The 11,849-nt window shown below is 53.2% G+C and overlaps 1 long non-coding RNA gene across 5 annotated transcripts in view; it reads right to left on the bottom strand.

Annotated features, from left to right (window-relative positions):
* Positions 1-11,849, bottom strand: part of LOC112546759 (uncharacterized) — a 199,346-nt gene that overhangs the window by 65,789 nt on the left and 121,708 nt on the right. The window lies entirely within an intron of this gene.

Here is an 11,849-nt window from a genome sequence, read left to right as displayed (position 1 = left end):
TCGCTCGTGGGGAAGGAACAGGTGAAGAGGTGGCAGGCAAGGCGATCCCAGCTACAATCCCCATCAATGTGCTTCGATGGGCTCAGGACTTAATATACAAAAGAAAAGTGTCTGGAAGTGAGAGCAAGACTGGCCTGGACCGGTGAGAGACCGCAAGGAATGGCTTTTCAAAAGGAGAGACCCCCACTAAAATACTGGCAGTGGCTAATCATCTGCAAATGGTGGCACCATGTGTCATATGCACCCCCTGCTGAAAAATTCAAGATCCAGGCACCTCAACTTTGGGAAAACCTGGATGCAGAACCAAACCTCATGGGGAGACCCTCTGTGTATAATGGGCCAAATCCCAGATCGGAATGTCGGCAGGTTTGGGAAGGTTCAGAACTGGAGTTCTTGGGTCAGGAGAGGCCCATCTCTAATATACACGTGCACTCGCGTACATATTGTGCATACACACGGCGGTTCGGCTGTACGCCCTGTTCTTTCAGACATGCCTGAGCCCAGATCCACTGAAGTCATTAGGCAGGCTGCTGTTGACTTTATAGGCCCCCAGGCCCTAATCTCTTGAGAGGCAGGGGAGTTGGAGGACACGGACAGTATTTCCAGGGTTGTGAATTGGGCACATCCAGAAATCTAGGGCAGAAACAGAAACCTATTCCTTTCAGGTGAGGCAAGAATTTGTTTGCAGAGCAATTGACACGAGTGTGGGAAAACATGCTACAGGCTTGATCTACGAGCCGTGGGCAGAGGGAGGGGTAACTCAAATACAGCTGGGGCTGCTGGGCCCGAGGGAGAAAGCACAAGTGGTTTTAGTTCAGGGGTCTCACACTCCCGGCCCACCAGCCATCCCAAGCCAGAGTGATCATACAGTCTGGCCTAGGACTCCCAGAGGGCCAGGGAGTAGTGCTTCCCGTTACTGGCCCCCGAGCCCCAACCCTTCCCACTGTCGTCTTGCCCTCTGCCCCACGGCACCCTGTCCCCGAGGATACGGCTTTGAGAATCACCGGGGAGCCTCCGGCCAAGTTTCCTGGTTCCCCATGCCCGGCTGGGGCCGCCGCACTTCAGACACCGTCCCCGGGACGCTATTGTCTTAGTCACAAGCCAGGAGAGCTCGCAGGGCTGTCCCCCCACTTCCAGATTAATTAAAACCACCAGCCAACCCCCTCCCCTGCCCTGGCCAGGGAATTCCATTTCAACACCAGCTGTTCCGGGGCAGTGAAGATTGTACAGCAACCCCCGGGTCTGCCGGGGCATGCCACCGCTCGTGTGGCAGTCACAGCCCGGAACTCGTTCTCCTGAATGTGTTCCTATAACAAGGTGGCCTTTGAACACCCGATCCCATACGCTCCCTCACAAGACACTGCATCTCAGACGCATTTTCTGCAATTTTAGCTACAAGGTTTTTCGCATCGCCCAGTGCTTTGTGTGCGCCAGACAACAGAGTCCATGCACCTCGCATGCATGAAAAGTAGATACCAGATGGGACAACGTAAATACAGCAATATGGAGACGTGAAATGAACTAAGGGTGTTGTGTGTGTGTGTGTGTGTGTTATTAAATTTGTATATATATATATATATATATATGCTAATGACATCTGCAGCTAATTTCATCTCCTGCAGGGGAGTCCGGGGTGGCTAGTAGAAATGCTGACAGAACTCCTAAATGCTGGAGGAAGAAGAGAACGTACCTTGTACAACTCTTCGGCCAATAAAGATTCAGGCTCTGGGCCAAGATTTCCCAAGAGCTGTGCTGGAGCTGGGCCTCCAAATGCTGAAGTGTCACTGAAGAGATTTGCTCCATTGTAGGTGACTGGGCTGGCCAGGGGGTAGTCCACATGTCAAAGGATGAAGCTGGCACGATGAGACGGTTCCGGAGGCTCTATTGCGTTACCCGACAGCTAGTGGGTGATCTCTGCATTTGAGACCCCTGTGGCCCCCTCATAGCCGCTGTTAGTTGGAAAGAAAGGTTCATCATTGACCTAACGTTCCGGTTTTTCCATGTTGCCCCCTAGAGGAGGGGCGTGGCCCGAGGAGCCATATGGCCCACGGTTGAGAACCACAGGTCTATAGCATTAGCCTATATGCTTTTGCTTAGCAGCCCTGGGGGACTGGCCCAGCCTCCGTGAGTTCTCTCCTGAGCTGAGCCACTGCTGCTTCCCCGCCAAGGGGAGGTGACCCATCCCTCTTCCCATCGTAAAAGGCCTTCTGGCTCCGTGACCTGCTGACGCTGCCCACTGCCCCAGCATGCCAGCCAAATCCAAACCCTGGGGGCAGGTTCACGGTTACAAGAGTCCGCCCTTGCAGCACACTTCTCCCCGGCTCTGTGCCTAGGCCAGTGCGTCCGCAGGCAAAGGGGAGCAACCATGGGAGGTTCGAGGTGCCAACCGCTGCCAAGTGGCCGGTTCCACAGTCATGCAACCCCCATGAGCAGGGAGACCTTCGTGGCCCCCGTGAGCTGCAGGGAGGTGTCTCTGACTCTAGGAACCCCAGGGAGGCGGTGCCATGCCTCATCCATCACTCAGGGTTTATACCTGCAGAGGCTGCTGCGGGTCCAGGCAGAGGGGCATTGGCATTTGCCGCCTCCTGCTTTCACCTCACGGCCGTTGTCCTAGTCACACGGTGCCTGGAGTTTGCCGCCTGCCCCGATCGCCCTGTATCGCCTGGTGTCCTTCCACGGGGCAGGGGAATTTGTTTCCGTTCCTGAACAATAAGGAAGCATTGCTTGGTCGCCTTGCGGCTGGCAGCCCCCTGGGTGTGGCTGGGCGGGGAGATGAGGACGCTGGCAAGAGGATACAGTCTGCTGGCTGTTTTCAAACAGGTCGCCACCTTGGGCTACAACGCTTTTGCCCCAACCTAGCTTGAGCTCAGAAGGTTCCCCAAGGGGCACAGCTAGTGTGCACAGCTGCAGCCTGGACGCATGGGATGAGGGGGGGAGGGGGGAAGGGTTGCGCAAACGAGGCATCAGCAAACGTGCAGAGGCCGGCACGAGAAGTTACACCCAAGTCATTCAGAGGTTCATACACTTTAAGGCCCAAAGCATCATCTAATTGAACCTGCCCAGGCCAGAGTCCGTCACCCTGGAATTCCAGACCCGAGCCCCCGTCTTGAGGGGGAGCTGGTGCTCATTTTGTCGAAAGGGTCAGCCCGCCTTGGGTTAAAGAGGTCACAAGCCATCAAGTCCCTTGGTAAACGGTTCCACTGGCTCGTTCCCCTCGCTATTAAAAACAGGCTCCCTGGTTCCAGCTGGAACGTCTGGCCTCCACATTCCAGCCATCGGCTCCTGTTAAGCCTCTGTTTGCAAAATGATAGTGGCCTCTGCACTTAGAAATCAGCTGCCCCCCAGGCCCGCCCCAGGGGGAGCGCTGCCCCCCAGCCTGGCGATTCCAAATGGCCGGGCTTCCCGGCCTTTGCTGCTGCTACTTTAAATTGCCAGCGTGGCATCGGGGAAGACGGGGTAGGGTCTGGATGGCACTGAGGGCTGACTGTCTGGGCCCTGCTCCTTCCGGGAGCAGCGGGCCACCCCTCACACCTTGCCCAAGGCTCCTAAGGCTGTTGGCCTCCCCCGCTCCCGACACAAGTCCTCCTAGACCGTGACCGAGCCACCACGTCACCATCGCTCTGGCAACCTACGTAGCTTGTACGTGACACAGAGGACAGTGTCACCAAGCTAAGCGCTCAGAGGGGCTGCCTGCACGCCCATGGCGGCCCTGTTTTACAGACCGACCCCAGCTGCATCGCCCAGCTCAGCGAGGGCCCAGCAGGGGTTGAACGGCAGATACCACGGAGGGCAAGTCTTCGCCATCCACAAGATCAACGGGCAGTGACTGATCCAGCAGGGGTCGACTTATCGTGCCTGGGACTCGGCCCTCCGCCAGCGGAAGCGGCGTGGGTGGAGCGGACGGGAGAGCGCCGGCTGTCGAAGACACGGCGGTAAGTGGCTCTAAGTACGTCGACTTCAGCTTTCGGCACTCCCGTTGCTGAAGTTGCGCAGGTGAGATCGATGGCCTGTGGAAGCGCAGGCTAAGCACGAGGAAGGAAGGATGGGTTTGCAGTTAAGGCCAGGGGCTTGGATGGAGAAGGTCTGGGTTTGCTCATGGCTCTGCCATGCGTTCCTTGGTGACTCTCTTGATCTTCCTGCTGGGTTTCCACTTTAAGTGTGTCAGGGCAGGATCTGTCTTGCCCTCAGTGTTTGGGCAACACCTAGCCCAATCTGGGCTGGGAGAGATACTGTGGTAATATAAATAATCATCTCTGAAATATTCGAGAGCGTCTGTCTACCCGTCCATCTGTTCAGGAACTCCTCCTAAACACTAAGGCTACGTCTACACTGGCATGATTTTCCGGAAATGCTTTTAACGGAAAAGTTTTCCGTTAAAAGCATTTTCGGAAAAGCGCGTCTAGAGTGGCAGGATGCTTTTCGGCAAAAGCACTTTTTGTGGAAAAGCATCCGTGGCCAATCTAGATGCGCTTTTCCGCAAAAAAACCCCGATCGCCTTTTTCGCGATCGGGGCTTTTTTGTGCAAAACAAATCGGAGCGGTCGACACTGGCCTTTTTGCGGAAAAGCTTTTGCGCAAAAGGACTTTTGCCCGAACAGGAGCAGCATAGTATTTCCGCAAGAAGCACTGATTTCTTACATGAGATCGTCAGTGTTCTTCCGGAAATTCAAGCGGCCAGTGTAGACAGCTGGCAAGTTTTTCCACAAAAGCAGCTGCCTTTGCGGAAAGCCTTGCCAGTCTAGATACAGCCTAAGAGCTAAGACTACCAAATTTGGTACACAGCTTCCTCTTATCATAACTTAAAAGCACAGTCAGGGGCTGGTTGGGCCAGGACAAGGGGATGCGCCTGGAATGGGACTGCTACTTAGCAAACCCTGGAGAAAAGGGACAGAACCACCAGGCAGGTGAAAGGGGCTGGCTGGGGATGCGCCCATCCCCCAGGGCTCCCACTCCCCAGGCACCCTTAAGAGAGGGCAGTGGGGCTGAAGCACCCCCACCCCCGATTCTCCATCAGGGAACCAGGGGAAAGTGGTTGCATCCCTCACTCTGGCTGATTAGCCCCTGCACAGGTACCATACCTGTCCCATACCTGTGCAGGGGCTGATTAGCCAGTGGTTTCAATCTCCCCTTTACATGGCCTTTGCCCTTTAAAGAGTCATTTCCTTTGCTACTAGAAACTGCTACCAATCACTGTGGATGTGTTTGTGGTTTTCAAAGGCCACTTGTATTTCATCAGTGCTCATGAGTCATAGACCTTGGGCAGCCCTTTGCAAAAGAGCGAGCGAGAGAAAGGGAAAGACTTTTGGGTGAAGTATAGACCAGCCCAGCTAAACATGTCCAGACGCGGGCAGAGAGAGAAATTGTTTAATGGGCTGCAAAAGGGCATAACCCTGGGAGGCTGGACTTTCTGGCTCTGACTTCCGTGGTACTGAGATGAGCCATTCCCAATATCAGGTCAGGCTGGAAGTTCATTCAGTCACCAGCCTTCTCCCTAGTTGTACGAACTGCATTTATGTTAATTGAATCCAGCTGCAGCAGGACTCGGTCTGGACCAGGCAATGTTCCCTGTAAGCCGAATGGTTGAGTGGTTGCTCAGGAAAGACTCAGAGTGCCCAGAGCCAGTGGCCTGTGCCGCACATCTGCACGTGCCCTGGTGCACCAAACAAAATGTATTCCATGCGTGGATGCAAAACATTAGAGGGAACATGGCAAGGGGTGCTTTTTTTTTTATTTGTGGTGGGAGTTACGGGGTCCATCCTGATGGTAGCTGGAAGAGCACTGAGTGTTGCTTGGTTCAATCTTGGGAGGCAGAAGAGAAGAGTTTAGCCAAGGACCAATCTGGTGAATTCTGGCATGAGAGCACTGACCAGGCATCTCGCTGCCAAAACAAAACCACAAAAAGAGGAAACACAGAGCAATATCCTACTGACATTCGTGGGAGTAAGGGTTCCAGAATCAGCGTGTGGTTTTCTAGTGCTTGGAGCTCACGCAAGCCAGGTTTATGATGTGCAGCTCCAATCTTGGCTATATCCAGATCTACTCACAGTCAACTCACCACTGCCCAAGCAGAGTGCCAAGGAGCAAGTGAGTACACCTATTTATCAGAGCTGACACTCCTCTTCCCAGATCAGAGCTCTTAGCCCCATGGGTTCTCCCACTAATGACCGGGAGCGGTGGCTATCCCACTATGGCCACGACTGATTCGTAACCCAAGGGAAGATGCAGGCAAGTCTGGCACCAGAACTTTGGGCTATAAACTGGCCATCAGTAAGTTTAGGCTAGAAACTTGACACCGGTTTCTGACCAGCAGAGGAGTGAAGATCTGGAATAGGCTCCCTAGGGAAACTGGGGGGCAAAAAACCGAACTGGTTTCAAGACTGAACTTGATACATTTATCGAGGAGATCGCCTACGTCTCTCTATCAGCAGTAACTGGAGAGGGGGCAGGAGGACGGGATGGGGGGGCGGCGCTCCGAGTTACCACCCAGGATTCTGGCTCATGGGTCTTGCCCACAGGCTCCAGGTCTAAGTGACCGTTAGATGTGGGGCAGGGCAGGAAGGAATTTCCTCCAGGTGAGACTGGGAGAGATGCTGGGAGCCTTTTACCTTCCTTCGCTGCCTGGGGCCCAGGCCTTGCTGGTTTGAACGAGAGTAAACGGTGGGTTCTCTGTCAGGTGAAGGGGAGGGCAGCTACTGGGCCAGGGATCAGGAGCGGCTCGGCAAGGTTTGGTGGCCGGATGTGCAGGAGGTCAGACGAGATGAGCCCCTTCTTACCTGACACTCTACGAGCCTAGGGGATGGGTGGACTCAAGCAGTCGCGAACAGAACAATGGCTCCCAGGGCCCTCAAGTTGGAGCAAAGCAAAGTGTCCCCCTTTCCTTTGCATGAGGCACCTCAGGGACTGGCCCTTTCCTCCCCCCGCTAGGTGCTGGAAACCACACTACCTCACCCCTTCTTTGGGGTGGCTGCAAGGAGCTTTGCTCCCATTGCTGCAGAAACAGAAGCAATGAGGAGTTCAGAGCCATCAGATGAACCAGTGGATTGGCCCACCCCCCGAGGACTCCCTGTAACCACTAGGCCACGCTGTAGCCTTGTCTGGGAATGCCCAGGCGTTGCAGCCGTTTGCAATGCACGCTAGAGACAAAGCTCATGTTCTCGCTGAGAGCGTAACGCTCACGTCCCTTCTCTCTGCTCCGTCTCGCCTTCTGCTTTCCATCCCCTCTCCTCTCTTCCCAGCCAGGGAACGTGCACTGCTGCACTGCAATCCCAAAGCCACGGCTCCCCTCGGCAGGGGCTGGGGGCGCTGCCTGTAACCTGCTGGCGAGCTGAGTTGAGCAATTAAGTGTCACTTTAACAACCATAATAGAGTTTAACAACCATAAAAGTGTTTCCTGCTGGGGGAGGCTGGGAGAACAGGTTTCCTAAAATGTTAATAATTAAAGAAGGTGGCACCTGGTAATAGACGTTCAACAGCAACAGGGCGGGGAAAGATCCTCGCTGAAAGCTTTCTTGCGGATGGAGTTTTCTGAGTCCTGATAAACCACATCACGAAAACGGAGAGAGAGGGGGCGGCTGCATGGCCCGGAGCTGGTGAGCTGCCTCTCACTTCCCCTCAGCAAAGGGGCGAGGGTGAAATTGCTCAGACGGTCCCCGCTACATATGCGGTGGGATGGTCTGTGTAGCACAGGCAGGTAGCACATCGCCTCAGACCCTGTCTACACTATGAAATGAAGTTGACTCTATGATGGTCAATTTCTTACCACCTGATTTTGCGAAGAGGAAAGGCCACGTCCCCACTGTGAAGAAGCATTCAACGTAGCACGTCCCCATACTGGAGCGCATCATTGACTTGAGAGCAATGCACTTTGGGAAGCTATCCCTCAGTGCCTGAGCTGCTTTGCATTCTGGGTTATGTTCCTGGTGCATGCTGGGACCAAAACTGTGCAGCAGGTGGTTATGGGTTCATGTCGCCAGTGTCCCATAATGCTCGCATCTGCATGGGAAAGTCTTTTTGCCCCGTTTGGCCCTGGTAGCCCACACAGATGCCATAGCAGCACAAGGATGTAGCCACATCAAACCACGGTGCTGGTGATCTCTACCGTGATGTGCCTAATAGCGGACTATTTCAAGAGCTTTAGTATGAAGAGGATGACGAGAAGGAGGAATTTCCATCTCATGGTCCCATGCACATGCTGTGAGGGCAAGCCCTTGCGCTGAACGAAATGGAACTGCAGACGGCTTTCGATCCTATTGACACAGTGAAACACTAGTTCGGGTGCTGAGAGACAAGCACAGACGGGTGGGACCGTGTGGTGATGCAACTATGGGATGATCAGCAGCGACTGCACAACTTCCAAATGCCCCAGGCCACTTTTTTCATGGAACTTTGTGAATGGTTTTCCGGGCCCTGAAGTATAAGAATATCAAAATGAGACCTGCGCTGACCTTGGAGAAGCGCGTGGCAATTGCCCTGTGGAAGCCTGCAATGCCGGACGGCTACTAGACAGCTGGGAACCAGTTTGGAGTGGGGAAAGCTACAGTGGGAGCTGTTGTTCTACAAGCAGCCAAAGCAATCGATAGGATTCTGCTATGGAGGGCTACTCCTCATGAAACCAAGAGTACTCAACGTCGACTTCAGCGGCGTGAAGATTGATGAGACAGGCTTGGCAGCGTGGATGCATCGTTTAGAAGCTCAACCTTAGGAAACGAAATTCAGTTTAAACTTTTGGCCAAAGATACTGTTCATGTGAAGTGGCCTTTTAATACCCTCGAAGCCACAAAACGCAAGGCGGTTAGTGGATTGCAGATTGCCGTAATAAGCCATAAATCTTGTGCCTTTCTGAAAATCATGACTTTTAGTGCCCAGCAAAGTTCACACCTATCACATTTAGTCTTCTGAGTAAAGTGGGGAGAGATAACAGCCTTGACCAGGTCACTTCATCTTGAAAGTCCTTTGGAATGTGTGCAAACGGCTTACGCCAAACAGGGGGTTTGACCTGGTATTTAGCCGTGACACTTGGAGCACCTTTCCCGACCCATTGAAGAGCTCTGTAGTGTTCGGAAGCATCTCTCTCCCACCGACTGGTCCCAGATGAGATGGTCTCTCCCCGGCCTTGCCTCTCTAGTCCCCTGGGAAGGGCAGGGCTACAACCACACGCTGGACACAGATTCCCAGGCGGCAGGCTTTCTTGGCCACTGACTCTGTCTCTGTGTATGTGAGGCCCGGAGGCAAGCAGAGTTTCAGGGACACAGACTGGTTTACTTAGTGGTGAGATAAGGCAGGCCAAGACCCTGCCTACAGAGCTCACCACATAAGAGATAAAAACAATGATTAGTCATCTTCCTGTGCCAGAACTTAAACACACAGATTCTGTGTTGTGCAACCATCCCCAACGCAGGGAAAAGCCCTCCCGGGAAATACCCCAGGTCAGACACAGGTTCGCCCCTGCCCCTCCACAGAAGCCCTGGTTTGGGGACACTCCGAAGGCAAAGCCAGAAGTGGGAGTGGGCCGGTCAGGCATGGAAGAGGTGTGGCTGAGGAGAACCAGTCTCCTTGTGATTCTGGACCCCTACAAAACACTTTAGGGATAACTTAGTCCCTGATCTTTACTGGCCTCCACCCTTCCTACATAGGAACCCCCTGGGTTCTTGTGAGGGACAAAGCCTGGCTCGTGTCTCTGGTGCACGCCAAGGCCAACCATTTGATGAAGGGCCATGGGAAGAGAGAGAGAGAGAGAGAGAGAGGTGGTTACACAAGGTGACTATTTCTCGGGAGGTGCTCAACTTCTACTGCCATGAGCCCCATGCCTGACCTTAGCTCTTGGAGAGGGGGAACGCCTCTTGGTGGTGAGCAGGAGCTTTTCCAAAAGAAGAGGGGCCAGTTCAGAAACAACCTGGGCCCCCCACTCTAGTGTCTGAGTCCCTCATCTTTTTAAAAATCCGTTCCCCATCATAATAGCAGGGGGAAGCAGGAATGCATTGATCTCCAGAGACACCGGAGGGTTGGGCCAAAAGAAACGGGACGAGGTTCAATATGGACAAGCACGCTGCTGCAGACCAGTATTCCCTCTAATTTTTTCCATCCGTATGCAGAATAAATGCTGTTATGGGCACTGAGGCATATCCAGATGTGCACCGCCAGTAGAAACCCATGCTGCTGGCACACAGCTTCCTGGGAACATTGCTGGGGACCGGCTGGCTAAGAGGCAGGAAAGGACCTGGAGATGCCTTGTTGCCATAATGGCTACTGGCATAGGGGCTGCATTAACAGGAGTAGATCGAAGGAGGTCACTGTTCCCCTCCCATTTGGCACTGGCAAGCCCACATCTGGAGCGTTGCAGCCAGTTTGGGGCCTCCCACTACAGAAATGACGTGGAGACGTTGGACAGAGTCCAGTGGAAGCAGCGGAAATGATTCGGGGGCTGGAGCACTTGACTTATGTGAAGAGGCTGAGGGATTTGGGCTTATTTAGTCTGCAGAAGAGCAGAGCGAGGGGGGATTTGAGAGCAGCCTGCAACTCCCTGAAGGGAGGTTCCCAAGAGGCTGGGGAGAGGCTGTTCTCAGTGGGGGCAGGTGGCAGAATGAGGAGCAATGGGCTCACGTTGCACTAGGGGAGGTCTAGGTTGAAGATTAGGAAAAACTATTTCCTAATGGGGAAAGCACGGGAATGGGCTCCCTAGGGAGGGGGTGGAATCTCCATCCCTAGAGGTGTGTAAGTCTCGGCTGGACCAAGCCCTGGCCGGGATGATTGAGTTGGATTGGTCCTGCCTTGGGCAGGGGGCTGGACTCGATGACCCCCGAGGTCTCTTCCAGCCCTGGGATTCTCAGGTTCTAAGATATCCCCAGTGCAGCGCTGGGGAAGTGTGGCACCGGGGCACTGGAAGAACAGGATTTGAGCCCTGGTCTCCTTACTCTTACGTTAGCCCCAGGACCACGGGAACATCCGTCCTCTTGCCGTTGGGCCAGCTCTTCTCATGGAAATAACAGCAACCAAGGGACAGAGTCAGGCCTGGGCTACCCACAGGCTTTGCACCAGTATAACCATGCCCCAAAATAACTAACACGCCTTTGGGTGGAAGCAGGCATGCTATTATAAAGGTGTCTTGTTTCCGTGGATCTTCTTCTTCCTCTCGTACATAAATAACTATTGACGATAGGCCACATTTGTCTTAGGCCTAGGGCCTGCAGGTGAATCAAACTCCCAAGATGCTTTGAAAATGAATGAGAAATGCTAGTTTGCAAAAGATGACACCTCCCGTGATGCCCTATTTAGCTTAGTAAGCGATTTTGCAAAGACTTTGCTGAAGACTAACGGATGTTAAATTCATAAGGGGAATGTATTTCTTGGGAATGTGCATCTCCAGCTATCTATGGAATAAACAATGAATAAGCAGCTGGAAGTTTATGAAAGAAAAGAGAAGTTTGGAAATGTGCAAAAATAAGCATAAGGTTGCACATGCAAAGAGGAACCATCCTAAAGGAAAACTGTAAACTAGGCACCGAATAAAGTTCAACCGTTGGCGAAGAGTTGAACCAGATGCCACTGGGCTCAGTCTGTCAGATTTGTCACCAGAAACTGGCTTTGGTTCTGCAGACTTGGTAACAGAAGCGTCTTTCTGTTATGCCGTGTAATGAGAATTAACAAAAACCAATTAGACTTGGGTCCTTGAAGTCTCTCTCTCTAATTAATAAAAAGCCTAATCCCGTTATGCTAATGAGATCATGTTAGTATTATTGACATAAGGCACCTTTAGTGCTATGTCTACACTATGCAGTTAGACCAGGTGATTGCACCTGGTTTGCCGACCTTAGGTGTGTGTCCCCATAAGAACGGCCGGACTGGGTCAGACCA

Source organism: Pelodiscus sinensis, chromosome 9 (assembly GCF_049634645.1).
Source record: "Pelodiscus sinensis isolate JC-2024 chromosome 9, ASM4963464v1, whole genome shotgun sequence".
In the NCBI taxonomy this organism is placed as follows: domain Eukaryota; kingdom Metazoa; phylum Chordata; order Testudines; family Trionychidae; genus Pelodiscus; species Pelodiscus sinensis.
This window is presented reverse-complemented; position numbering and strand designations above follow the sequence as displayed.